Source organism: Suricata suricatta, chromosome 5 (assembly GCF_006229205.1).
Source record: "Suricata suricatta isolate VVHF042 chromosome 5, meerkat_22Aug2017_6uvM2_HiC, whole genome shotgun sequence".
NCBI classification, from domain to species: domain Eukaryota; kingdom Metazoa; phylum Chordata; class Mammalia; order Carnivora; family Herpestidae; genus Suricata; species Suricata suricatta.
The window spans coordinates 26643554-26671373 of NC_043704.1; the positions used below are offsets into that span (position 1 = coordinate 26643554).

Below are 27820 nucleotides of genomic sequence, written 5' to 3' on the forward strand. Positions count from 1 at the left end.
TTGAGGAACCTCCACACTGTTTTCCAGAGTGGCTGCACCAGTTTACATTCCCACCAACAGTGTAGGAGGGTGCCCGTCTCTCCACACCCTCGCCAGCATCTATAGTCTCTTGATTTGTTCATTTTAGCCACTCTGACTGGTGTGAGGTGGTATCTCAGTGTGGTTTTGATTTGTGTTTCCCTGATGATGAGTGATGTTGAGCATTGTTTCATGTGCCTGTAGGCCATCTGGATGTCCTCTTTGGAGAAGTGTCTGTTCATGTCTTCTGCCCATTTCTTCACTGGGTTATTTGTTTTGTGGGTGTGAAGTTTGGTGAGTTCCTTGTAGATTTTAGATACTAGCCCTTTATCTGATATGTCATCTGCAACTAGGTTTTCCCATTCTTTCGGTTGCCTATTAGTTTTCTTGATTGTTTCCTTTGAATTTTAAATGCAAACATAAGAGCATTTAACTCGCCTAGTCACCAAAATGATAAAATTCACACATCATGTAGCTCATACATGCATGTATATGTATATTTCATTCTTACCAGACAACTAGAAACACAGCACAAAACTAATTCAACTGTTTTTATTTGAATTCTTAATACATGCACATTTGGGGGCACCTAGGTGGCTCAGTCAGTTAAATGCCTGACACTTGATTTTGGCTCAGGTCATGACCTCACAGTTTGTGAGTTCAAACCCCCGCATTGGGCTCTGCAGTGACAGTGTGGAGCCTACTTGAGATTCTCTCTCTCTCTCTCTCTCTCTCTCTCTCTCTCTCTCTCTCTCTCCGCCCCCTCTGCTCCTCACACTCTCTCTCTCTCTCTCTCTCAAAATAAATAAATAAACATTTAAAAAATAGATGTACATTTTACCAATATTTTCTATCTTTGGCTTACTGATAGGTAGAAAAACACTGAAAGAAAAAAAAACATAAGTTGCTCTAACTTTCTTTTTCCTTCCCTGTCATCATTTTGAGCATAAGTGATTGGCTAACACATGGAAGTAACATGAATAAGAAAGAATAGAGTTCCTTGGTCATTTGTGTTTCTCATAACACCACTGCCTTCTTTCTGTATTCTAAGAAAGTTCTGGTTACAATGGAAAACATGGCCTGTTGGGCAGTCAGCACACTGCTTACTCAGCACAAGTAACAAGTGCTGAGTCTTTCTGCACTCCCACACATCTGTGGTCCACCGGTGTGCTGTGCTCAGGGAGCATCCTGAGTGCAGTAAGGTGGTAAGAAACAGCAGGCATACACAGTGCATGCATCTCCTCTGTGTACGGATGTGTTCTATTGCCCCATTAGATTTCACTTAAAAATACATTTTCAAAGATAAAATTATTAAGAACTCAATACTGCTAACAGCAGAGCATTAAATGAAGAAAGTGTCCCTTCTGAATGTCAGCCCTGTGTGACATTTGCATTCCCTTGAAGTCAGTCCTGCAGGGAGTATTCTCAAATTCTAGGCCACCTACTCCTTCATAGAGATAAATTCATCCAGCAATCATCTCAGAGCCCTAAATCATTAAAAGGATACAACCAAGTTCCCCTTCTCTACAACTACATGAAATCTTATAATTATAATTTATCAGCCCATATAGACTTTTCTTCAAGCAGCAAAGAATAATTCATTCATTCAAAAGTTAAATTTCCCACTGTAATTTAATATTGTCACTTTGGTGTATACCTAAGATTATTGTGAATTTAGTTAACAAAGAAAAAGGCCAGAACTTGATGATTCCTAAATAAATTGCCAAAATCAACTTCCTGGACCAATAGAGATGACTACAAAATGACCAAAGTTGAAGAACACATGGAAAATTCAATAGTGCTACATACTTACATCCCAGTAACATCCAAGATCTGTACCTCCATTATTTCATCTTGTACTCAAGAGACTCTTTCTCTGAAAATATTTTACGTGGAGTGTAAATGTGATATGAGGCACATTTTAAGCCAGATGTTCAACTTATTGGTAAACTACTGAATATACGGAATAAAGAAAAACTCATTAGCTATTATTTAGATTGTCTGAATTATAGTTCCCACATCTATTTCATACTGGCCAGGTAACAATGGCAAGTTTTATAATTACTCCAATGTTTTGATTTCCTCAACTGAAAAATGAGTTTAGAATAAATAATTCCAAATATCCCTTTCTGATTTAAAATTCTGATCCTCTAGTACCTGAGAAACAAACAAATAAACAAACAAACAAACAAAAAAAAAAACGTGTGCCCTTACTACCAGAGTATCGAGGCATGTGGATGCCTCCTGCACATCTTGTGGGTCCCAAAGAGGAGGCCACATCAATCAAATGCGGTGAAGACTATTTCTGGAGGAAGGTGAAGGTGAGTACAAGAAGCCCATTGGTATGAGACCTGATTAGTAAATGTTAACTGAAATCTGTGCCATGCTCTAAAAACTTTTTGGAAAGCAAAGTAAAATATTCCTTATGTTAAAAAAATAAATCTAAAATCTTTAAAGTAGAAAATATCCTCTAGTGACTTTTCAGCAGAGATGTTTGTGGATTTTTTTCTTTTATTTTAGATGTGACTCTGAATGTATACTTTTCCCAAAAGACTATAGGACACTGTACATTGGCTCCTGTAATAGCCTATGTGATGGTTCAGGCAAGAATGAAAAGAAGCTGTATTTTTCTACCTCTCTGAATTCTGCCTAAGACTTTCTTTTTTAACATTCAGTTTCCCCTGCTACATCATCCCAAATGTGCATCATAAAAGGTAGCATTCTTTTATTTACTTATTGCTAATCGATAGTAGATAGATTTGATATTGCCTCCCTTTGACACATAAGAACACATACGTAAGAATCATAAAATTTACCAGTAGGACAGACTTAACTAGCCCTCTTCTTACAATCAGTTGTGAATCATTAATCTAGTGATTTAGCCTCTATGAGCCTTAGCTTACTCATTTTTAAAGAAAAAGGACTGGATTAGATGATGCAGTTATTTAATTGACTCTATTCTATTGAGTCTACTCTAGTAGTCTAAGAATCAATTGTTCCTAAGTTTGTATTTTCTACCATTGGGGTTTTATTGATTAATGATTTAATCTTAAATTATACTTAGATTCTTATAATTAGAAAAATACACTTCTATCCATTTGCAACTACGTGAATGGAACTAGAGGGTGACATGCTAAGTGAAATTAGTCAGAGAAAGACAAATATCATATGACTTCACTCATATGAGGACTTTAAGATACAAAACAGATGAACATAAGGGAAAGGAAGCAAAATAATATAAAAACAGGGAAGGGGATAAAAATATGAGTCTCTTAAACATGGAGAACAAATAGAGGGTTACTGGAGGGTTTGTAGGAGGGGGGAAGAACTAAATGAATAAGGGGCATTAAGGAATCTGCTCCTGAAATCATTGTTGCACTATATGCTAACTAACTCAGATGTTAATGAAAAAGAATAATAAAATAAATAAATAAATAAATAAATAAATAAATTAAATTAAATTAAATAAAACAAAAACCTCCAAAATACACATATGTGATTGAACAAAGGCAATCCCTGCTGGAGCCAGTATTCCAGCACCACCCCTTTGTCTCCCATAGGCCATCCTTGTAATCAAGTCTGAATGTGTCTCCTGTATCTATCTATGACAGCCAACAACAACAAATAAAATGCTTTCTAGTCAAGGTCAAACAAAATCAGTGTAAGGATACAGATTTTCAGCATGCAGGGGAAAGTTACATACAGTTGGCCCTTTAGTAACATAGGTTAGAATGGTGCATGTCCACATAATATGTAGATATTTTTTTAAAAATACAGTACTACAAATGGATTTTCTCTTCCTTATGATTTTTTATAAAAATATTAACATTTATTTATTTTTCAGAGACAGAGCATGAGTGGGGGAGGGCAGAAAGAGGGAGACACAGAATCTGAAGCAGGCTCCAGGCTCTGAGCTGTCAGCACAGAGCCTGACGCAGGGCTTGAACCTACAAATGGTGAGATCATGATCTGAGCTGAAGTCAGATGCTTAACTGACTGAGTCACCCAGATGCCCACCCCTTATGATTTTGTAATAACATTTTTTTCCAGCTTACTTTCTTGTAATAATAATGTATATAATATATATACCATACAAAATATGTGTTAATTGGCTGTTTATGTTAATCAGTAAGTCTGGTCAACAATAGGCTCTGAGTAGTTAAGTTTTGGGGAGTCCAAGTTACATGCAGATTTTTGACTGCACGAGGGTCGGTGCCTCTAACCCCCACATTGTTCAAGGGTCAACTTAATTTTTAAAGCCTTCAGTAAGTACAGCTTTTCATTTTTTAAAAAAGTAAGAAATAACCACAATTAAAGCAAAGTGAAATCAAAGCTTTTAAAATTCAAATCATGTGAGAAGAGTGGATTATGAAACTTAGTTGTTTCTTTTTTATTTTCTGCTTTCAAATCAATCTGAAAATATTTAAGTAAGTTCAGTGGCCAATTTATTACCAATAAAATCTACACAGGAGGAAAAGTGAGAAAATAAAGAGAAATAACTCATGAAATCTTCTCTAATTAAGGTATATCATGTCTTCTTTTTACCACTTGTAACTAGACAAAAGAAAGTTGTATTTGAAATACAGAATTTTTGGCTAACATTCAAGATACATTAAAATAAAATGTCCCCAATTTAAAAAATGTTATGAAATTTGATTGCCTATAACAGTCTTTTTATGGAAAAAATAATAATATTTTGTAGCTTAGGAGCAATCATGTGAAATATGTCAGTAAACCATTAAGAAGCCTTTTGTTACAAAATTCTGAAATGCTGATGCAGCCCCGGGAGTCAGCAAATATATCACTTCATTGCAGATATTCAGGGCCCATAGCAATTCAACAGAAAATTAATTAGTATCACCTTACCATAAATCTCAATAGTATTAGCTAAAATGCCAATTTTGTGATCACTTTTCATTAAAGCCAAAAATACTAATTAAAATTGATTTTTTTCCTGTGCTTTGGTAAACGGCTGCCAGTTAATGGCTTTCAGTTGTAATGCAGACCTTTACTTAAATTAATTTTGTATGTTGTCTCCTTCCTTTTTATAAAGATAATAAAGTGTGAAAGGATACGGGTGTTGGTGCAGAAAAGGGCAGTTCACATGAAGGAAGAATAGTCAAACATAAAGAATTCTGGGGCTTTTTTTAGTACTATCATGGCCACTCTCCTTTATAAGCTATTTTTTAATACATTATTTTGTGAGCAAAAAATAAGTCATTTAACAAATAAATGCTAAGAATTCCTTCCTATAAATCATTTGAATGATTAAATAACATGTTTCTTTTTTAAGAATGTTTTGAGTAAAGTCACATCCTTATTTGTGTGATGTGACCCATTTGTAAAGCACAAGCCCATGAATTTGGCCCATATTTTGAGGATCATTTGGAACCAATCAAGATTAGTTTAAGTCTCAACATATGTTAAACGGAAAGTGATAACTATATAAATGTCAAATCCCTTTCATTAGAGCTAAATAGCAAAATAACAAACCATAAATCTCAAAGAGTAATCCACAACAGCTTTAATTGTTCTTTTAACTTTTTAATTGATAAGAAAAATTGATATGGTACTAAAGTTGAGTTTTGGGGGCCATCAGGATGGGATAGGTGGGGAGAGGGTTTGGGTTTTCCAATAAGTAATAAGAGATAGTGAGTCACTTATAGTCAGGTTCTCTAAAGGGCCAAAAACTAGAACTGGAAGGCACAGAGGCAAAATCAAATTCAGAGTTCTAGAATTCCATGGACATAGAATAAAGTTTAGCTAATATTTCTGAATTTAGACCAAGCATATGAGAAAAGACATAAAGGGGATCACAAATAAGAAGGCCAGGTTCAAGATTCAATAGGACTCTGTGCCCTTGAGACCTTTACTCCTTTTTTTAAAAATTTTTAATTAAAAAAAATTCTTTTTTAATTTATTATTGAAACAGAGAGAAACAGAGCATGAGCGGGGAGGGGCAGAGAGAGAGGGAGACACAGAATCCAAAGCAGGCTCCAGGCTCTGAGCTGTCAGCACAGAGCCCGATGTGGGGCTCGGACCCATGAACCATGAGATCGTGACCTGAGCCGAAGTTGGCCACTTAACCAATTGAGCCACCCAGGCGCCCTGAGACCTTTACTCTTTACTCCCAACCTCACCCCAAACCATTACAAATCTATTCTCTTCTCATACAAAATTAAAATACATTGTTTCTTAAGACATAAGAAGGATAGCCATCTTAATAAACAAATAGACTCTAAGTGTTAATAAATCATAGTTGTAAATCTCTCAGGTTTATTTGCATTATGTTAACACAAAGGAATTATATAGTACACCCTTGACATTAGGGGAACCGAAATCCTGACTATTACATGTCTCCCAAATCAGAATGATTACTATAACAAATAGTTTCTATCCTAAAATGGGATAAAATATGATTGAAATTTTCAGTTTGAATCATGAGTTCATACAAGAAAGTCATTTTGGGCTTCTTATAGATTTGTCTATGTACTTCCTTACGATCTCTTTATCCAAGTATAATTTGCTTACATAGCTAGGATTATATTTTAGATTCTGATTTTTAAGCATCACTAATAGAATATTTAAAAGCTGCACATGTCAGATGACATGAAGAGACAATTAATTTATAATTGATGTTTGCCATGAGATTATTTGTTAGACATCTCCAATATCTAAAATTTCTCAAAACTTACATCACTAAATCATTTTACATTCATTTTAATGATACATAAAACTAGCCAGAACATATCCAATGGTCATTAAGTTGTAGGCAGCTCCACTATGATACGTGTGTGTTCAGTAATTTTCTAAGCAATGTGTCAATAGTATAAGGAAGTTAGTGACTGTTAGCAGGAACTTTGCCACTTGCTTGAAGTGATTGTCAAACATAGAAAGAGATTCTATCAAACTGGGTTAGAGGAATATAGCAAAAGAAACACTCATTCTTGATCCATAACAAGAAGAAAGAAGTCAATCAAAACAGATCAGAAACATCAGATGATAGAATTAGTAGATAAGGACACTAGAATATGCACATAACTATATTTCACATACTCAAGAAGGTAGAGTCAAAGATTTTTTTAAAGACCCAAACTAAATTTCTGAGGTGAAAAAATTCAATGTCTGAGATTTTAAAAAAGTAAACTGAATGAAATTAATAGCAGATTCTTCCTTTGAAGAACACTGAATAATTCAAAACCTTAAAGGCATTTATCAGGCAAAAAATGCATTATAGACAGAGAAACAGAGGTAAGAATGATGGTATATTTCTCACCAAAAATAATGCAAGTGGAACAGCATCTTTAAAACATAAGAGAAAAGAAAACTGTCCACCTAGATTTCTATAACAAAGAAAAGTACCTTTCAAAACAAAGTCCTTCAGGAGAAAAGAAAATGATACTAAATGAAAACAATGGGTCTACATAAGAAAATAAAAAACACAGAAGATACTAAATATGTGGGCAAATATATAGGGTAATTTAAAAGAAAAGTGATTTTTTTTCCAGCCTTCTGATAGTGAGATCTCACTCTTTATAATATTGCAGTGGTCCAAACTTAAGGCTTCCACCTCCCCTTAATGGAGAAGGTGAGCAAGAAGAGGCTTGTACTGAGCTGACTGTTTCTCTCATCTGAGATGATGTACTGTAATATAGCAACCGTCTCCCTGAATTACCTGAACAGTGAGCCAGCTGATATCATCCTCCTCTTCTCTTGCCAAAGAGACTATTCCTAAATCAGTTCTCACGTTACAGTGGCTTTCCTCTCCCTAGAGATGGGACTCCAACTTCCTAAGGAGTCCTCAGATTACCTAGCTATTGGGCAGCAAGGTTTCCCAGATAATTTATGTAAACAGCTTGCTTCTAAATCCAGACTTTCTGGTGATCCAGCAGTCTGCCTGCATGCTCAGCAAAAATGTTGTTCTTTCAATTGCCCTATAAGAAGACAGTGACAGGAAAATGGAGAACCTCCATGTTATCGCAAATCGATTGTTTCTATTAGAGCGTCCAGACCCTGGCATTACATCTAGGGGATAAAGCGACTACAGGTACCACAGCCTCTACCTTCTTACTGGTCCCTTTCAGTAGGCGTCCTCCAAAAAAGCCTAGACTGTGAGCACTGTGGAAGTCTTCCCAGGCAAATCTTGGTGTATGAAAAGCAGTGGTGACCAGGACGGGTCTCCACTTGTACCATACACACTACATCTTTTATACCCAAGGTGATTTACACTGATGACATAAATCACCCTTCATTTTAGGTCACTTGATGCACAAAAAGGAGAGGCTCCTATGTGTTCTAACAAAGGTATTTCAAAGTGTCAAGCTGGTAAGGTTTTCATGATCTTGTTTAAGAAATAAATTCTGAAAAAATACTTTATGCTATCCTAACATTACCATCATTATAAACTATAGGAATCATCTCATAAGGATAGAACATCTTGAGCCTAACCGTACTGTGGTTTCCTAGTGTCAGATTTAAAATATGTGCATTGCCAGAAGGAAGCACAGACATACTGCCAATCACAGGAATAAAACAATGGGCAGGCTTGCTGAGTCATTGGATGAGCCAAAATAGGGGTTCTTAATTCAATTTCACAGACCTTACTGTTAGTGGAAATTTCTCTCTGATTCCAGAATTAGGTTGAGTTTCAAACTTTAAGGTTTTTGAGTTTTCTTCTTTGTTTATGTGTTTGCTAAATATTCTTGTAAGAATACAGGAGACACTAGATCAATAGACCTTAAGCTATACATTATTTTTTTAATATTCATTTTTGAGAAAGAATACATACATGCATGCAGAAGTGGGAAAGGGGCAGTCAGAAAATGGGGGACAGAGGATCTGAAGTGAGTTCTGCACTGACAGCAGAAAGCCCAATGCAGGGCTCAATATCACAAACCTTGAGATCATGATATGAATCAAAGTTGGAAGCTTAACTAACTGAGCCATCCAGGCACCCCTACATTATTTTAAATGAGAGGTCCCTGAACTAATTTGGTGTGTATGGGTCTTAATTCTCTTCATCTTGAGTTCTCCCTAGGATATTCTCATGGTCCTTCATGTAAATAGTCTTGATGACTCTATCTCACCTGTTGTTAAAAAGGGTGAGTTATGGGGGTGCCTGGGTGGCTCAGTCATTTAAGCATAGGACTTGCTCAGGTCATGATCTTGTGGTTAGTAAGATCGAGCCCCATGTCGGCCTCTATGCTAAGAGCTCAGAGCCTGAGTTTAGGATCCTATGTCTCCCTCTCCTCAGTCCCTCCCCCCACTCAGTCTCTCCTCTCTCAAAAATAAACATTAAAAAAATTAAAAATGGAGAGTTATGTGAAAGAACTTCAGTAACTACAAAATAAAAATGGATTAGCACTTTCATATTTCCGCTACTGGGGGTGAACACCTATCTTTTAATCATGCCCCAAGTCATAGTGATTTGGTTCCTGTAGTCAGAGGTTATAGGGCTATTACCAAGTGGCATCTTACCACAAATGAATCTTGTCATTGATTATCACGTTAAAGTTGAGAAATTATTTTATCACAGGATGCCACAGGAGGAGTCAACTCTTGACATCACCTGAAGAAAAAAGAAAGTGATATCAGAGAGTAATAGCAGGACAGTAAGAAGTATTCGTGTGAAAAATGGTGTGTTCCAAATCATGAATATTAAACAGTCAGCAGACCATAAAGTCCATTAGTTGGTCATAATCAGCATTTTCAAAAATAGAATAGGATAGAATTGGAAGAATAAAGAAATCAACCTGCCTTGTATATAGTGAGAGTAAGTATGATTGTGTGTGCATGGTGTATGCGTCTGGACCAATCTAATACTTGGTGGGTGATTGTCAAAAGCCAATTCCCCAAAACATTTCCAATTCCAGGTTGTGTTGTTGTTGTTGTTGTTGTTGTTGCTTTTCTGCTTCTACCTTGAACACTGGTATAGTTACAAAAATTGGATCATGTTACATACAGTTCTTTAATCTCTAAAACAATATTTTTGACTTTCCTAAAAGAATTTACATCAACCAAATTTACTATTTTCAGCAGCTATATATTATTTCCTGAGATGAGTATACAATAATTTGCTTAACTGTTCACCTATTGAAGTAATTTGCTTCCCCCGCCCCAGTTTTGTACTTAACAGTCCTATCCAAAAAAATCCTAAAATATAATGCCCTTTACTGTGATTTTATTTCCGTGGACTAGATCCCTGTAAGGCAGAGTACTCGTAACAGTGTTTACAAATTGACTTCTGAAGTCATTCTATAACATCTTTATATCTTGTTTTAGACTTGTTTTATTTTTGGCCTTAAGTTTATAAGTCTTTGTTGAAATTATTTATTACTGTTTCTTCAGAATCTGAATGTGCCAGTCTACATTCTTGGCTGCAAACAAAAGAAACCAATTTGGGTAGCAAATGAACAAATATCCAATTGTAAAGTACATCAGTCACTACCACAGTTGAGAGAAAGCTGCAATATGAGACTCAGAACAAGGAAGTAATCATCCAAGTCTCAGCATGGGTCCAGTTTTATGAGAAGGTATCTGATTCCACACTAACCACAAAGTTGAATATTCAACATTAAGGTCTTAAAACTCCTTACCTATGATTCTATGTCCCTCCCTAAAGATTTCAAAGCTGAAACAGAGAAGTCACTTGGATGATCCTAGGACCCAAGCCATGTCACTAAGGATTGGGCAAAAGGATTCTATGCCCCACTCAGTTCTCCATAAACAGCTAATGCCTAACCATTTTCTCATGCCTTTCAAAAGTTTTAGAGTTCACATCTTTCATTACCCAGATCTATTTATAAACTTCTTTTCATATTTATCATTCCAAAACAAAAATTTTAATGGCATAATACAACTCCCGACAACAATTCAAACAGGCTCCCCCATCCCAAAGCCTCAACTTACTTCAGCTAGATTTTAACTACCCTCCTTATAGTTTTTTAACTATTTTATCCGGATGCCCTACAATCAATGAGTTAAATTGTGAATTTCATTACAACTAACTTCCTATAAATTACAATAGGAAAAAACACATAACAAAAAAACCCCTGAGACCTAGCTCAACTGACTAAAACTTTTCAAAACACAGTGAAAAAGAAACGATAGGCATAGGCTTCAGTCTTCAGTTCCAGAACTGGCAAGTGATGTAATCAGAGTTCATGATCTCCCTCCTTTACTACACATTCCATATTCCTTTGCCTTAAAAATAGTACCTCTGCTAATCAAGATTCTTCATTTAGTGAGATATCTCAAACTTTTATTCCTAAAGGAAGAGAACCTTTGCTGATCATTTCTGCTGTGGCACCAACTCCTCATCTTGGAACGTTATAAGAACAGTTATTTTTCCATCAAGGCACATGTAAGTTGCAAGTCTGCTATGGTTGGTTTCAGACGGCCTATTCGCCCCAGGTTCTTCAATTCTTGGACCCAGGCTGAAGGAGCAGTCACTCACCCCTGTCTTGATCCATTCACTCCTCTTTCCTCAACCCACCCCACTTCCCTCCCAGTCTCCAATTAGGCTTTCACCTTCATCTCTCAAATGAAATAGTTCTCATTAAGCAGGGACAGGGCTAGGGTGAGGTAAGTGACATCCTTGTGTTGGATATAAAATTTAAGGGACACCAAAAATTCATCAGTTGAGATAAATAATTTTCATGTACTGTCTTAAAAATAAAAATTTATGCAAAAAGTCATGATGAACTTATCAAATGTTTAAATAAATACACACTGAATATTGATGTTTCCTTTTTCCTCAGACTTTAAATATGGCTCAGTACAGTACTATTACCAATCCTGTCCTTATTTAAACTGTTGACATTGTATCCATTGTAGATTTGTTCCATTAATTTTTAAAAATGTCACATTAAGATATCATTTAACTGCATTAAAATATTGAGATTTTTGGCACCCCAGGCAAGTACTTCCCTTGCCTTATCCTAGTGCCAGCTCTGTTATGAAGGTCACCAGTGACAAGTATGTTGCTAAAACCAAGGACTCAATTCTCAGGCCTCATCACACTTATCCTGTGAGCAGCTTCTAACATCAATGATCACCATCTTCCTTAAACAAATCCTACACATAGCGTCCAGGACACGACTCTCTCAAATGTGCTCCTAGCTCCCTGAGCACTCTTTCTCAGGGTCCTCTGCTGCCTCCTCCTCACATTGGATGGTCTAGGTTTCTGTTCTCAGAGCCTTCATTTTTTTTTCACTCACTCCCTAGGCTACCTAATTGAGCTCAATCGCTTTAAAAAATATATTTTTAATTTAAAAATTCAGTTTACATATTGCCTTAGTCCATTTGGACTGCTGTAATAAAATGCCATAGGCTGGGTGGTTTATGAACAACAGAAATTTATTTCTAACAGTATGGGGGCTCGCATCCTGATCTCAGGGCGCCAGCATGGTTGAGTTCTGGCGAAAACCATCAACCAGATTGCAGAGACCTCATCTACTAAAACTGTCATGTTAGAGTTTAGGATTTCAAATTCTCACATCCAACTGCCTTATGGTTCCCCTGCCTGCTCACTCTTAGCTTCATTTCTTGCCTTCCCCCTGTTTCCTTCCATTCTGGCTTCCAGACCATTTCAGCCAATGGACAGTACTGGCAGAAACTTGGAGGGCAGGAATAAAATAAAAGATTATCTCTAACTGCCTATCTCACTGTTTCCTATGGGGTCTCCAGCAGTGAGTGCTTCGCCTCTGCCTCTACTCCAGCAGCACTCCCCCTGAATGTACTGGGAAATCCCTTAGTGGCTCTATATCCATGTTGGCTCCAATTTTTTGACTCTTGACATGCTACCTTCTTTTATGGTTCTTCCAGCCCAAAGAGTAGTAGCCATTTTCTGCTGTGGCTAACCTCAGGTCAAAAACCTTGATTCTTCTCTTTCTCTTATACCAGAAATTCAAGCCGTCAACAAAACTATATGGCTCTATTTTAAAAAAGAACCCAGAGTGTAATTAGTTCCACTCTCTCTCACTACTACCAACCTGCTTCAAGACACCATCATCTCTCATTTTAATCACTGCAATTTTAGTCTCCTAACTGCATCCTCTTTCCACCTAATACATTAATTAGACATTAACCACAATGGTCCTTTTAAAATATAATTTAGATAATATCACACTTCTGTACAAAATCATCCATCCATTTCCCAATTCACTCGAAGATGGGCTACAATTCCCTTGATGATCTACTGCCTCTATCCCTACACCCACCTCACTCATTGTGTATCTGCTACTCTGACCACCTTGAAATGCAGATCACTGCTTTTACAGTCTTTGTTTAGAAAGACTCTTTCTTATGTTTAGAAACTTCTCCCACATATTTTCATGGTATGCTCCCTCTCTTCCATCAGGTCTCTATGGGTTTAGTTCAACCTAACCTAACCTCCATATTAAGTCACAATGTCCCATTCTCTGACCTCCCCTATTTCCCTTGACTTTATTTTATTTTTCTACATAGTATTCATCAGAATTGAATATGTGATGTATTTACATGTTTATTTGTTTATTATCAGTCTCTCCCCTAAAAGATGTTAACTCTTGAGAAACTTGTTCTTTTTGTTCACTGCTACATTTTTAGCACCTAAAAAGGCAAATGAAACAAAATAAACAGTCAATAGGGGTGCCTGTGTAGCTCAGTGGGTTACGCGTCTGACTTTGGCTCAGGTCATGATCTTACAGTTCATGAGTTCAAGGCCTGCCTCAGACTCTGTGCTGACAGCTCAGAGCCTGGAGGCTGCTTCAGATTCTGTATCTCCCTCTCTCTCTGCCCCTCAACTGCTCACACTCTGTATCTTACTCTTACTCAAAAATAAGTATTTTAAAAAATTAAAATAAATCCAACTGAAATAAAAAAAATAGCTCAATCACCATTTTTGAACAAATGCATGAACAGCATGAACATACCATGTTATCACACTTAAGATACATGGTTTCCAGGTCCTATGAAAGTAATGTGATCAATATACTGAAACTACTTGTTGATGGAATCTTGGGTCAAATTTTGGAGTTGCAATAATACCTGTTTCAAATCCTTGTATCTTCTGCTTAGTGGAATAAAAATAATCAGAAAAAATATTTTTCAGATAAATATTTGCATATGAGATGCTAGGGTATGTTGATGTGCTCCATAAGGAGATCATTTAAAACAGCAGCTGTAATTAAAATAACCACCTGTCATTTTCTAGAACTCATCTATCTTCAGAACCAGGCATATTGGAAAGACAAATGAGGATGGGGTAGGAATCAGCTGCCCACGTCTTTGAAGTATTTGATTGTGGCACTATTCTCTGCTCTTCTTCAGTGAGGCAATATTGCTTTGGTCAAAACACTATGCATCAGCTGACTCTCCATAGGTCCCTGATCTGACACAGTAGCAGTATGAATCCCCAGAAATTAGTGCTCACTCACAGACATTGTCAACTAATGATAAAAATTATTAGTCATCCTTGATGACAATTATAAACAGGATAATTTGGAGAATCCTAGAATGAAAATTCACAATGTGTATTTGTTTTTCCTCAAAGGAACTTTAAACTCTCTTCATTAGGACATACTGGATTGTTGGATTGATTCACCTAATAATCAGGTAAGGGGCCGTACATTTTCTAATAATGTAATTCATCAGGCTTCAGTTCAAATCAAGCTGGATCTTAGTGGACTGCTGCTGGGAGCCGCACTGGCCTTGCTGGATGACAGGGTCACAGTAAGGAAATGGCAGATGTTGCATGGCTCCTGCCATGAGAGGCAGAAACTGTCATCTCCTTCTGCTACTACTGCTCATCTGAAATTAAGCCTGTTGCTATTGATTAGGCCTCACAATGTTCCAAGTCAGACGGATATTCTCCACACAGATACCTCATGGGAAGAAGCATATTCCCACCTCTATAAAGAGGAATTTAAACAAAGCACTGCAGATGTTGTTGAAAGGCTTTCCTAAGGGGTTAAAGAACACAAGAATAATATTTACTCTGGCCCAGAGAAAAAGAGCCTAATTTAGGAATAAGAAACCAACAAGAGCCAGGCATAAAGTATTGCACATACATATGCTAATTGGTGCCCACTGTGAGGATGGGTAAGAGTACACTCATATGCAAAGGCGTGCACATCTAGGGCACCTACGGCGTTTACACCTTCAACATCAAAGAACAAGGTTGACAAAAGGTTTATTTACTAACCATAGAAAATACATTATTCCTCTTGTGAGCCAAATAGAATGCCTCCTAGCCTTGTTTATGCCTGAATCTTAGCGTTATTGTTATAAACCAATATGTTTGCTATCTGCTTCTCACTGAAAACATCCTGCTATCTTCTTAGTTGTAAGATTTACTACTGGTTCAAACAAATACGTATGTTATCTGCTTTTCACTGAGAATATCCTGTTATCCTATGATGTGTAAGTTACCTCACTGTAATTAGAGTAGGTCTGCAAAAATGCCTCTGTGAAACCTGTTTCTGCACCCTTTTCAAAGCATCTTTATCACTGAGAATTATTTGTAAAAATTCCACTTTTTGATGTCATGTTAACACTTAAATCTATAAATAGAGGCACAAAACCTGGCAAGATAGAGATGCCAGACTGGTGACCAACCAGGAAAGAAAGAAACTCCAGGCTCTCTCACCACCAATTTTTCGTCAATTTTCCGCCAATGCCGTCACCTCCTTCAGGGGACCCTGGACCAGCCGGAGGTGGACTCTGGCAGACTGTCAACTACTTTTAACATCTCCCGCCCCGACACACACACACACACCTAATATGGGAAGCCATGCTGACACTACATTAATTCTGTTGCCCACTTTATCTGTGACAATAAAGGACTGCCCCCTTGCCTACCTCCCTAGGGTCCAACCATCCCTGCACTTCAGTCAAGGAAATAGTTTCACCTCCAGCATCTCACAGTGTGCCCAACCTACAGAGAATAACCTCTAAAGTCCGTTTCTAAGGTAAGGACATTTCTCTCACAAATTTACTTTTCAGGGCCTTGGCAGCTAAGATATATCCTGAGCACCAACCACTGAGTTATATTAAATAAATTCACTCCATCACTTCAGTCTCCTGACATCTTCAAACTTCTCCATTATTATCAAGGAGTTTCTGGCATCTCTCTTTCATTAAATATGGGCCATCATTAAGTACAGGTTTCCGAGGCACCTGTGTGGCTCAGTCAGTTAAGCCTCCAACTATTGATTTTGACACAGGTCATGATCACCTAGTTCGTGAGTTCGAGCCTGTGTTGGATTCTGTGCTGACAGCTCAGAGCCTCGAGCCTGCTTCAGATTCTGTGTCTTCCTCTTTCTTCCCCTCCCCTCTCAAATTTGTCTAACTTCCTCTCAAAAATAAACAAACATTAACAAAATTTTTTTTAAAAACAGGTTTCACTTAGCTGACCAAGCAAATAATTAAAACTATTTTCAGGGTGTAAAGGAGGAAAGTTGTCTTAGTAAGGAATCTTCCACAGGTTAAGGACCTAAGCCATCTTCAAAACAACTTTTTTTAGAAAGGGGAGAAGAGGCTTGCACTAGTTGGCATGAAACATGTAACAGAGTTGGCAGTTTAAGCTTTTCCAAATGCTTCAAATATTCTTAGATATTGTCATACTGATAGCTTCCAGACCTTCATAGAAGAGATATCATGGACCAGAAATTCAACTGCTATACTAATTTTGTACCTTTTTAGTTCTTGACTAACTCAACCCTTTGGCTGCAATAAATTAGTGACTTTTGGCAAGGTCATATAATATCCATTCCTCAAACAGAGAATCCAAGCACTTAAACCTGTTGTTCTCCCCTGATCTGTCCAGTACTGTTAAAAGATGTCACCTCATCTTATAATCCTTGATTTCCTCATACATCTCCTATTCATCTAAGGTAGCAGACATTGGATTCCCCAAGCTTGTGCCTTCAAATGGTATTTTATTATAATCAACCACAGGTTAAAATTTAATTAACTGTTTCACTACTGCATACAATGAATTTCCATATTCCTTTTCCAGAATCTTAAGATATTTACTACCTTCAGTCACTACTATATCATATTCTACTTTTCTCCAACCTGTTAATAATTTCTGTATTCTTGGTTGTAAACAACAGAAACCTACTCTGGTTTATTTAAGCAGAAAGGGGTTTTCTGCCAGGGTGCTGTGTGACTGTGTGTGTGACTGTGTGTGTGTGTGTGTGTTGCTGTATACCAGATTATCCAAACTTTAGCAATTGGAAACAAGCAGTTATTATCTCAGTTTCTATGGGACAGGACATTGGGCATGGGTTAGCTGGGTCATGCCGGATAAGGATTTCTCAAGAGGCTACAATAAGGTCTAGACTGGGGCTGTAATCATGTTAAAGTTCAACTGGAAGAGGATCTGCTTCCAAGTTCATTAATATGGGTGTTGATAAACTCCAGGTCCTTGCTAATTCTTAGCTAGAGATTCCTTCCCATGTAGGTCTCTCCATGGGGTTGTTCATAAAAGGCCAGCTGATTTCCCTCAGAGCGAGCAAGCAGAGAGCAAATAACAGGGATATTAACACAGAAGCCAGCGTCTCTTTGAAACTGAATCTCCTAAGTGGCACCCCATCACTTTTGCCACACTCTATTTAGTAGAAGTGAGTCCTTAGGTCCGGCCCACCCTCCTGGGGAAAGGGTTATTCATGTAACAGGACTCACTGAGGCAGGTAGAGGTCTTCCTATCACAGATATACAGTATTTCACATAATTTACAAGAAAGCTGGAGAACTTGCTGAGAAAGCCCCAGGATCCACCACAGCTAAGTGAGGTTGAAAGAACCATTCAATTGTACTGTTGCCGCTAGACACTTTCTACTGTCCTCACTGGTACTACTACACTCACTGGTACTACTACACTCCTGCAATGAGTAACTTGACTAGGTTTAGGAATGCCCACATAGCTCGGAAAACATTATTTCTGGGCATATCTCTGAAGGTGTCCCTAGCAGTGTTCAGGCAGGCTGAAGAAAGAAGATTGGCCTTACCAATTCAGGTCAGCATCATCCAAACCACTGAAGGGTTGAATGGAGAAAAAAGGAAGCAGAAGAGGAAAACTGCTCTTTGTTTGAGCTGGGGCATCTATCTTGTCCTGCCCTCAAACACTGGCACTCCTGATCCTCAGGCCTTCAGACTCAGACTAAATTATATCACTGCCCTTTTTGGTTCTCAGGCTTGAAAAAGCAAACTGCAGGACTTCTTGGCCTCTACAGTCATGTGAGCTAATCCCTGTGATAATTCTTTTTACCTATAACTGTCTATATCTATCTATATATCTATTTATCAACTAAAAAAATATATATATATATGAATAATTGTTTTTTTTCTGGAGCACCTTGACTAATAAAATTCTATTACTGTAACTAAGTTTAAAACTTTTTAATTAATTGTTAAATTCAGTGATCTGAGCTTGAACATCCATTTGCCTGAAACTGAGTCACTTACCTGAGCTCCACCAGACTCAGGAGTTGAGAGAAGAATATCGGCTCTCTTTGTCCCATTGTGAATGGTAGAAGATTCCCCATACATAGGAAGGGCTTTAGACTCAAGATAACCATAATAAACAGTCAGACAGGTAAAGGCCCAGCTAGATTTACCAATAAAATGTCCCTTTCACTTGTTTTTATACAAAGTTTCAATTAAAAATAGAACTACCATACGACCCAACAATCGCACTACTAGGTATTTATCCAAGGGATACAGGTTTGCTGTTTCAAAGGGGCACATGCACTCCAATGTTTATACCAGCACTATTTATAATAGCCAAAGCATGGAAAGAGCCCAAATGTCTATCGATGGACGAATGCACAAAGACGATGTGGGGTGTATATATATGTGTGTTTGCATGTATGTGTGTGTGTGTGTGCATTACTCAGCAATCAAAATGAATGAAGTCTTGCCATTTGCAAATATGTGAATGGACTAGAGGGTATTATGCTAAGCAAAATTAGTTGGTCATAAAAGACAAATATCATATGGCTTCACTATTATGAGGAATTTAAGATACAAAACAGATGAACATAAGTGAAGGGAAGCAAAAATAATAGAAAAACGAGGGGGAAACATAAACATAAGAGACTCTTAAAAACAGAGAACAAACTGAGGGTTGCTGGAGGGGTTGTGGGTGGCGGGATGGCTAAATGGGCAAGGGGCATTAAGGAAGACACTTGTTGGGATGAGCACTGGGTGTTATATGTAAGGGATGAGTCACTGGAATAGAGTCCTAAAATCATTACTGCACTGTATGCTAACTAACTTGGAGGTAAATAAATAAATAAATAGTTATAGTTAAATATATATATATATATATATATATATATATATATATATATACACAAAGTTTCCCAAATGGTTGCCTTCTTGCAAATGAGAGCAAGCAATGATTATTATGCTTAATAAAATTTCAAAACATTTATGTGTTCATTTATATCCCTCTACTTTCAGTGGAGCTCATTTCATTCTTCAGCTTCTAAAACATTTAAAATGAACACAGAATGGCTCTATCAGCCTTGATAGCAGACTCAAACGGGGTCAGACATGTGGCCAAAGTAGTGTGACTATATGTGCCAGCACAGTGTGACTGTAAGACCACAATGTAAGTAGGAATTTCTACATTCTCCTCCTCAGTAATTCTGTTGAATACATGCCTACAGTTGGACTAATTTATGAATTTTACCACTTATTTAAAGCTGAAATCCCTTTTGTATACATCAGTATCTTTAAGAGAGTTGTTATTGGTTCAATTATACCCAGATAAGTGTGACTTCTCATTTCCTTTGACCAGAAAGAAATTAAGAGCCCATAAGCATGCTGAGCAAGTAAGAAAAGTGACACAGTGAGGAAGGCACAATGGAGGACATAACACGTTTGCCTCACTTAATTTTTTGTGTCCAGTCCTAAAGCAGACCAGGCCCAAGGAACAAAAAGAGACAATGAATGTATACAATTTCATTTTTATCTTCAAAAAGTGATATATCACCTCTTTATCTTAGATAATAAAATGTTTATCTGTCTGTAAACTGGGTAGGGCTAAATAAATGACTTTGAAATCACTTATTCAACAATATTCAACAAATACTTATGGGGCCTGCATTATGTAGTGGTAACTGTCTGGGTGCTGAGGACAAAACTGTTAACAAGACAAACTTAATTCTTGATATTACGAAACCTTGTATAAAATGAGATGATAGGTAGATGATAGATGTACTAAAAGGAAACAAGGTGCCATGATGAAGAATAACAGATTGGAGAGGTAGCATATTTATTCAGAGTATCCAAATAACTCCCTATACACAGGTGACATTTAAGTTAAGACCTGCTTTCTTCCATTTTTTACTATTTTTATTGATATGGAATAGAGGAACTGAAATGACTTTGGGGATCACAGGAAGGTATAGAGTTCAACATCAAGTTAAGAAAGCACTAGGCAGTGATTAAGGTTAAAAGCATCACACTTTACCTAAGTGTTGCTTCCTACCGCTCATTTCAAGGTGAAATTCTCATTACCTAAATTTAATATACATGAATCACACCAAACTTTAGGAAATTCACATATGATCCTTCTGTGTAACTTATTAAGCAATATTAAAATCATTAATAATAATAGTTTGTACTTTGCTTTCTTCCAAGGATTCCCAAATCTATAATTAGAAGAGAATTATTTAGATTTGTGCTAACTTAATTTATTAAAGTCATTTTAATCATTGCTATAAGGAAACTAATGACAAGCTATATTCTTTTGGGGAAAGAATTTTTAAAGGTATTACTTGCTTTGCTCTTGAGTTTCCTTTGTTGAAACAGGAAAAAAAAAAAAGACAAATTTTGTGAGATGTGATTTTAAACCACATGTACTTCAAAAACTGTAATTTCAAAATTGGCCCAAAAAAGTAATGACTGTGTTAACCTTTTGACTAAAAAATTTCTTGTAGGCTCCTTGAAGTTAGCAAATTGTCTTCCACAACACCTTGCACATAGTCGGCACTCAATAAACGTTTATTCAAGGGATCAAATAGATTGCATTTATATGAAACACCCTTTGATTCCTTTTAATCAGTCTCACACAAAAGAAGAAACAATTCTGGTGTGTGAAAAAGGCAAAGGAGTGCATTTTCTGAATGCTAATGCATACACGAGAGGGAGAGTCACATTTGTTATAACCCTGCCATAAAGTGAAGTCGTAATCTCACCATGCATCTGTTCCATCTGCCATCAATTAGTTTGATGAAAACAGGCTAACAGTGCGGGAGTGATTAGCAGGAGAGATTAAATTCACTTTAGTTTTAATTACAAATCTTTGTCCTTAAAGTTTTATTGGCTTGAAAGAACCCCTACTGTTCCCTGTTTCTCCCCCACAGTTAATGTGCATTTTATTTTTTCACTTTGAAATTATTAACGCATTTTAGTTGGTACTTCTTCCTAATTACAGACTTTATCTACAAATGCTACTGATATGCCCATATGCCAGAATAAGCATAACTAAGACTATTCAAAGCTCACTAGTTAAAGTACAAATGATCTTTAGTAGCAAATGTGGCATCTGTTATGCGTAGACAACTCTGAGGTTTACATGTTTGTCTCTCAACTTGTTTCATTCATTGACTGACTCATTTATTCATTCTCCAAACATTAATTTGGCTCCTATTATGTCCCAGGCACTGATGTAGGTGCTTAGGATACATAAGTGAACCAAAAAACCTCAAAAAGTCTGTAACCTCACAAAACCTACATTACAGTGGCTGGAAATAAACCAACTGCTGTGGAGTGAACTGGGTCTCCCAAAATTTAGCTGTTGAAATTCTAACCTCCAGCACCTCAGACGGTAACCATATTCAGAGATAAGTTCTTTCAAAAGGTAATTAAGTTAAAATGAGGCTTGTAGGGTGAGTCCTAATCCAATAAGACTGATGTCCTTTTAAGAAGAGATTTAGACACAGACATGCACATCCAGAGAAAAGACTATGTGATGACAGAAGAGAAGACAGCCATCTACAAACAAGCAGAGAGGAATCAACCCTGCCAACATCTGACCTCAGATTTCTAGCCTCCAGAACTGTGATGAAATAAATATCTTTTGTTTAAGACACCCAGTCTGTGGTATTTTGTTATGGCAGCCCTAACAAACTACTTTGCTGACAAACAAATTAAAAAAACATAAAGAAGTATATTATATATTTTAGAAAGTTTATGTGCTATAAAAATAGATCAATAAAAGGAAATTGTGAAGTAGAGAGACATTCATTCATTTTCAAATCTGAGAAATTTGAGAAATCATTATAAAGTGTGAATACTCACCAATTCTATAAAAACAAGACCACAACCAGATGGGTTCTTGATGAGGGCAAAGGAATGTTTCTGTAAGACTCAATCAATTATTTTTTTCTATCATTCTTCCCTAGGTAATAACCATATAGCAAAATATGACCACTTATGAGTATGTTTTATAGCATTAAAATTTTCTAATGTGTTTAATGCATCAAGGTTAAGCTAGCCAAGTAGCCAGTATTGAACCAAATCGTCTGATATTTTAACATGTTATTTGATAACATTTTTTAAAAAGACACATAAATGTCTACTTTTAAGTCTTATATTGTATATTGCGCCTTGAGTCTAAAACCCAGGACTTCTGAACTTGGTATAGCAGAAATTATAGATAAAACAGCTAATTTAAAAACAAAAGTTTTTTCCCCTATAGCTCTAAAACTGGAAGCAGAAATTTTCTTGTTAGGGTAGAGTCTTTTTGGATCTGGGAAATATTACTTTCCTGTGCAGATTTAGTTAAGCGAGTATAAGTCACAAGATATATTTACCATTCTTGAGGTTAGACCAGACATTAGATTCAGCATTGTGAAGCATTCTACTTAATAATGTAAAATTCTCAAGGTCAGTGCGTGATGGGCAGTACAAAAGGTGTGTCTCTAAAGACAGTATACAACCCCATCATCCTCTATGGGTTTGCCAAATAAAGTCTCATGATGTTACAGCCCCGCATGGACTTTTCCAGGAGCATGATTTTCAATAAACTACATCTTCCAAAGATTGGCAAAATGCTTCATGATATCATCAAAGAATGAGGTAAGGAGTGATTCAGTGGTTTTGGCCACCATTCACTCCCCTCCTCCCCCACCACGCAGAGACGCATCCTGCCAATTCTAGAAAATAGCCATCCATAGACTTGCCATTTTCAGAATTGCCTCTTCTCACTTAGGCATGGAAGCAAAGCAGCAGTAGCCCCCCACCCCTGCCCCAGAACATCTTTGAATCTGTTCACAAATCAAACAGAAATTTCATTATACTCAATTTTTGTTTTTTCTTATTTGTATAGTTCTGAATAAACCAGTCAGAACACTTTATTTCTCTGACCTTCGAAGTCTTCTAGAATTCATCAAGATGTGAGATGTGCCTGGCCTTACTCTGTCTCATTATGATGCCTACAGTTCTACCAGAGAATAAAATTCAGAATCAAAGGAAGAAAAGGATACCGGTTGTGCCTAGACAAACAAATGAGGCCATGACTTTACGAGCATGGGGAAAAGGTTTTCCAACATACATCCTAAGCATTTAGGTTTTGAATCTCTCCATTGGCAACTAAGTTAATTGGACAAAAAAAAAATAAGATAAGGAGATAATTTTAGGTGTAAATGAGGCAAAAAAACATTCTTATCAAACTCCCTGGACAACAATTTCAGCATAATGAATAAATACATGGTCACGATTGTAGCACAGATAGTTATTCTCACAGAGGGGGAAAAAACTGTGTCCTGCCTTCTCTTTTACCATAGCTAATCACTGGTTTTTCATGCTTTGCAAAGCAGATCTTCTGTGCCTTTTGAACTCCTTTCCAAGGCATGTTTATATTGCACAGCAATTCTTTCCAGGAAAGCCATTTGTATACTGTTTTATTGATCCTCACAGCCTCTGTGAGAAAGAGAAATGGCATGTGAAAATATTTACATTTTGTGGATCAAAAATATTCAGGTCATTTAAGGGGTAGGGTTAATTCCTGCTTCAAACCCTAGAATATAATTACCTCTATCAATATAGGCAGTTGAGGGGAGACCACACGCTAGAGTAGTTCTGTCAAAAACGATCCAAGGGACAAGGTCAAAAGTGTCAGATACTGTACCTGCCTGGGACAGCTGTCTCTCCATGGACAAGAGCGGAACCAGGTGCAGAGCCAAGAGCCCCACAGACCTCAACACTTGGTTGTTCTTCATTCCTGATTGGATCCGTGGCTCCAATCACTAGCCTCTTTTTTGTCGCTCAAGCTCAGCACTGTCTCGGACCCACGCTTTTCCCACCCCTGCCTCCTACCATCTCTGCAGGGCGGCCTCCATCTTGTATGACCACCAGCTGGAACTGGCTCTGGTAAATAACATCCCTCTCAATCTGGCACATATCACAGCTGGCCACCCAGTTGTTCCCAGCAGCTTAGCCTCCACACTACCTCCCCCTGAGAGCAGCTCCAGCTGGGGAATCTCTTTGTAGTGAGCCGTTCCCCACCCCCTAATCCTCAGCTGGTCCCAGCCAGTTGCTGCAGTGAAGCAATCAGTTTCACCTATATCCTGACACAGGCCAACCCCAAGAATACTAGTGAAGTGGGTAGGTCATCTCTCCTCTAAGTGTTCTTAGCTATCCTGGACTAAGCTGTCCCATTCTTTCTCTAACCAGCTATCCAATAACTTCTATTAAATTTTCATTTAGGCATTGAGGCAATACCTATTAGCACTTTAACATGTGCCTTCTTCCCACCTTCCCCAGTCCTGCCTTCCCAAGCTTATATCTATGGAAGAGTGGAGAAGGCACCAGACTTGGAATAAAAAGATTTGGTTCAATGGGAAGATGAGTAATTAACCTCTAAGAGCCTCTGTTGTTGGCAACACTAAACAAGACAGTGCTTACCAGAGAGCGTAAAACAATACACAACACCTAAGAGTTAGTTTCTCAGAAGGCTGAATGGAATTTAGAAAGCATTTCTAGGGGCAGCTGGGTGGTTGAGTGAGTCAAGCATCTGACTCTTGGTTTTAGCTCAGGTCATGATCTCACAGTTTGTGAATTTGAGCCCCATGTTGGACTCTGTGGTGGGCATGGAGCCTGCTTGGGATTCTCTCTCTCCCTCTCTCTTTGCCCCTCCTCTGTTTGTTCATGTGCATGCACACATATGTGTGTGCTCTCTCTCTCTCTCAAAAAAAACAAAACAAAAAGAAAAAAAAGAAGAAAAGAACCTCTAAACAAAAAAAAAAAAATAAATAAATAAAGCAGTAAGTATAAAAATAAGAATAAATGATAGCAGAGGGGAAGAGGAGTTGTTCATAAAAGAGCCAACTACTCTGGCTATTCAAAATTAATTAGAAACTTGTGGCTTAGAAGTAGAAACATTAGACTCCCTGACACCCATTTCTCCTTAAAACCTTCTATTTGATGAACTTCAAACTGTCCAAATAAAGTAATCTTCAAGGGCAAATGTGGAGCCAAGAAAAATAAATAAAAGCCTCCCCATCCCCAATAAGACAGCCACATCAAATTCCTGAAGCCTGCAAATGTTATTTTATTTGTATAAAAGGTGTCTTTTGCAGATGTAATTAAGAGTCAAGATGAAATCATCCTGGATCATCCAGGTTTGCCTTAAGTCCAATGAGAGCCCGCCCATACCATAATTCCAGACTTCCACTGTGAGAGACTAAAAGCCTGTTATTTTACACCATCAAATCTGTGGTTGTTACAGCAGCCCCATGAAAATAATACAAATGACCTTGACAGAAATTCCTTCAGATTAGTCAATTCAGGCTACTATAATAGAAGACCATAGACAGCGGCTTAAGTAACAGACATGCCACAAATTTAAGATTGAGGTACCCATATATTTGGATCTTGGTGATGTGCCTCTCCTGACCTGCAGACAGCTGCCTTCTCACTGTGTCTTCACATGGCAGATAGGGAGGGAGGGAGACAGAGAGAGAGAAGAAACATGCTCTATAGCATCTCTTCTTAGAAGAGCAGGCATCCCATCATGAGGGTGCCACCCTTATGACCTTATCTAATCTTCCAAAAGCCCTATCTCCAAGTATTATCATACTAGCGGTTAGGGCTTCAGTATATGACTTGGGAGATGGAAGCAGGAGACATAAACATTCAGTGTATAACGCTCTTTCCAATGATGTTTTGGAAACAGAGACTTCTCTCAGGGAGCTGACTGAGTTCTCTTCCCTCAATATCATACTCTCCCACCATTTACCACTCACAAAGGGGCGGCTCTCACAAAGGGAGAGCATGGAGACTTATCATATAACCTCTAAACATTTCTATTACTTTACTTATTAATTCTGTCACTCTGAAATCCATCCACTCATCCCACTAAGCTATATGTAAGATATATAATAAGCAACTTTCAGTTGACATCTCAGAGGTCAAAGTGAAGGAATATATAGATGTTTTATTAATATATAATCCAGAATCTGGGGTCCTATAAGGCTACTTAGAATGCCCTGGTATACTTTACACAAGTGTTACCTCTTCTTAGTCTGAAAGGAAACTGGCCACTGGATAAGGTGGACTAAAGTTGGAATCAGAAAACATATAATCAAGTGTGAGTACAGTAAAGCTCAATTTGTGATGCATATGCCTGGGGTACTAAAACCAAAATAAGGAAACTTGTGATTGTCACTTATCTTCAAGGATAACACACTCTTCTAATTTTTCCTTTACCTCTCTGGCTGCTGCTTCTTAGTCACATTTGCTGGAATTTACACCCCTGGCTGACCTCTAAATATCAGGGTATCCCTGGGTTCAGTGATGTCTTGTCCTCCTGCCTCCTCTGTGTTCAGACTTAAGCAATGTCATTTAAGGCTATGGAATTTAATGCCCCTGTGCTACAGACTCCAAATATACACCTCCAAGCCCACTGCTTGACATTTGCTTGAGGTCTATGATGAAGTCTGTATTTCAACTAACAAATTCAAAACAGTGTCCTATACCTCCTACCCCACAACCCACTCCTTCAGCCTTCCTCATTTCATTAAAATGCACGTCCATTCACCCAAATGCTCAGCCAAAAAAATCTAGCAGTCAACTCCATCCTCCCATCCATGTCTCACAGCCAATTCATCAATAAGCTTTATTGGTTCTATCTTTGAAGTATTTTCCAAATCTGACCACATTCTATTATGTCCAGTGCTGTCATCCTAATTCATATTGTCATCATTTCTTACCTGGATTATTTCAATAATATGCTAACTCATCTGTTCCTTGCTTTTACTCTAGGCCTCTTACAGTCTATTTTTCATACAGCAGGCAGGATGAGATTTCAAAACAAATGTCATACCAAATTTATGCTCAAAATCTTATAATTTTTTTTCTTACAGTTACAATAAAATTCAGTATCCTTATAGTACCCTACAATGTGATGTGTAGTCTAAGCTCTAGTACCTCTGACCACATCTCTAACCTCTCTGCTTAAAGCACTCTTGTTCAGACATTTGTATTACTTACTTCAGTCAAGTCTATGACCAAATGTCACCTAATTAGAGAGGTCTCTTTTGATCACTATTTAAGACAGCTTCCCTTCATCATTCACTAACCCCTTGTCTCATTTCATTGTTTTGTGTGTGAACCATGTTATAATATATTTATTCACTGGTTGTTTATGATCTGTTTTCCTCACTAGACTGTAAACCCCATGAGCTCAACGGTGTTGTCTTAGTCACTGTTGTTTCCAACACTTAAAATAGTGTGAGGCACTCAACAAATATTATTGATTGAATGATGGATTGGTCTACTCCAGTTGCCATGACAAAATACATAGA

At 37.5% G+C, this 27820-nt stretch overlaps 1 long non-coding RNA gene across 1 annotated transcript in view; it reads right to left on the minus strand.

The window, feature by feature from the left end:
* Positions 1 to 18545, minus strand: part of LOC115291599 — a 99515-nt gene extending 80970 nt beyond the window's left edge. Inside the window, exons 1-2 of the long non-coding RNA XR_003908562.1 lie at positions 18468 to 18545; positions 9496 to 9586 (exon numbers count right to left, since the gene is read on the minus strand). This is a non-coding gene — a long non-coding RNA (uncharacterized LOC115291599). The remainder of the gene's footprint in view (positions 1 to 9495; positions 9587 to 18467) is intronic.
* Between the last annotated feature and the right edge of the window lie 9275 nt (positions 18546 to 27820).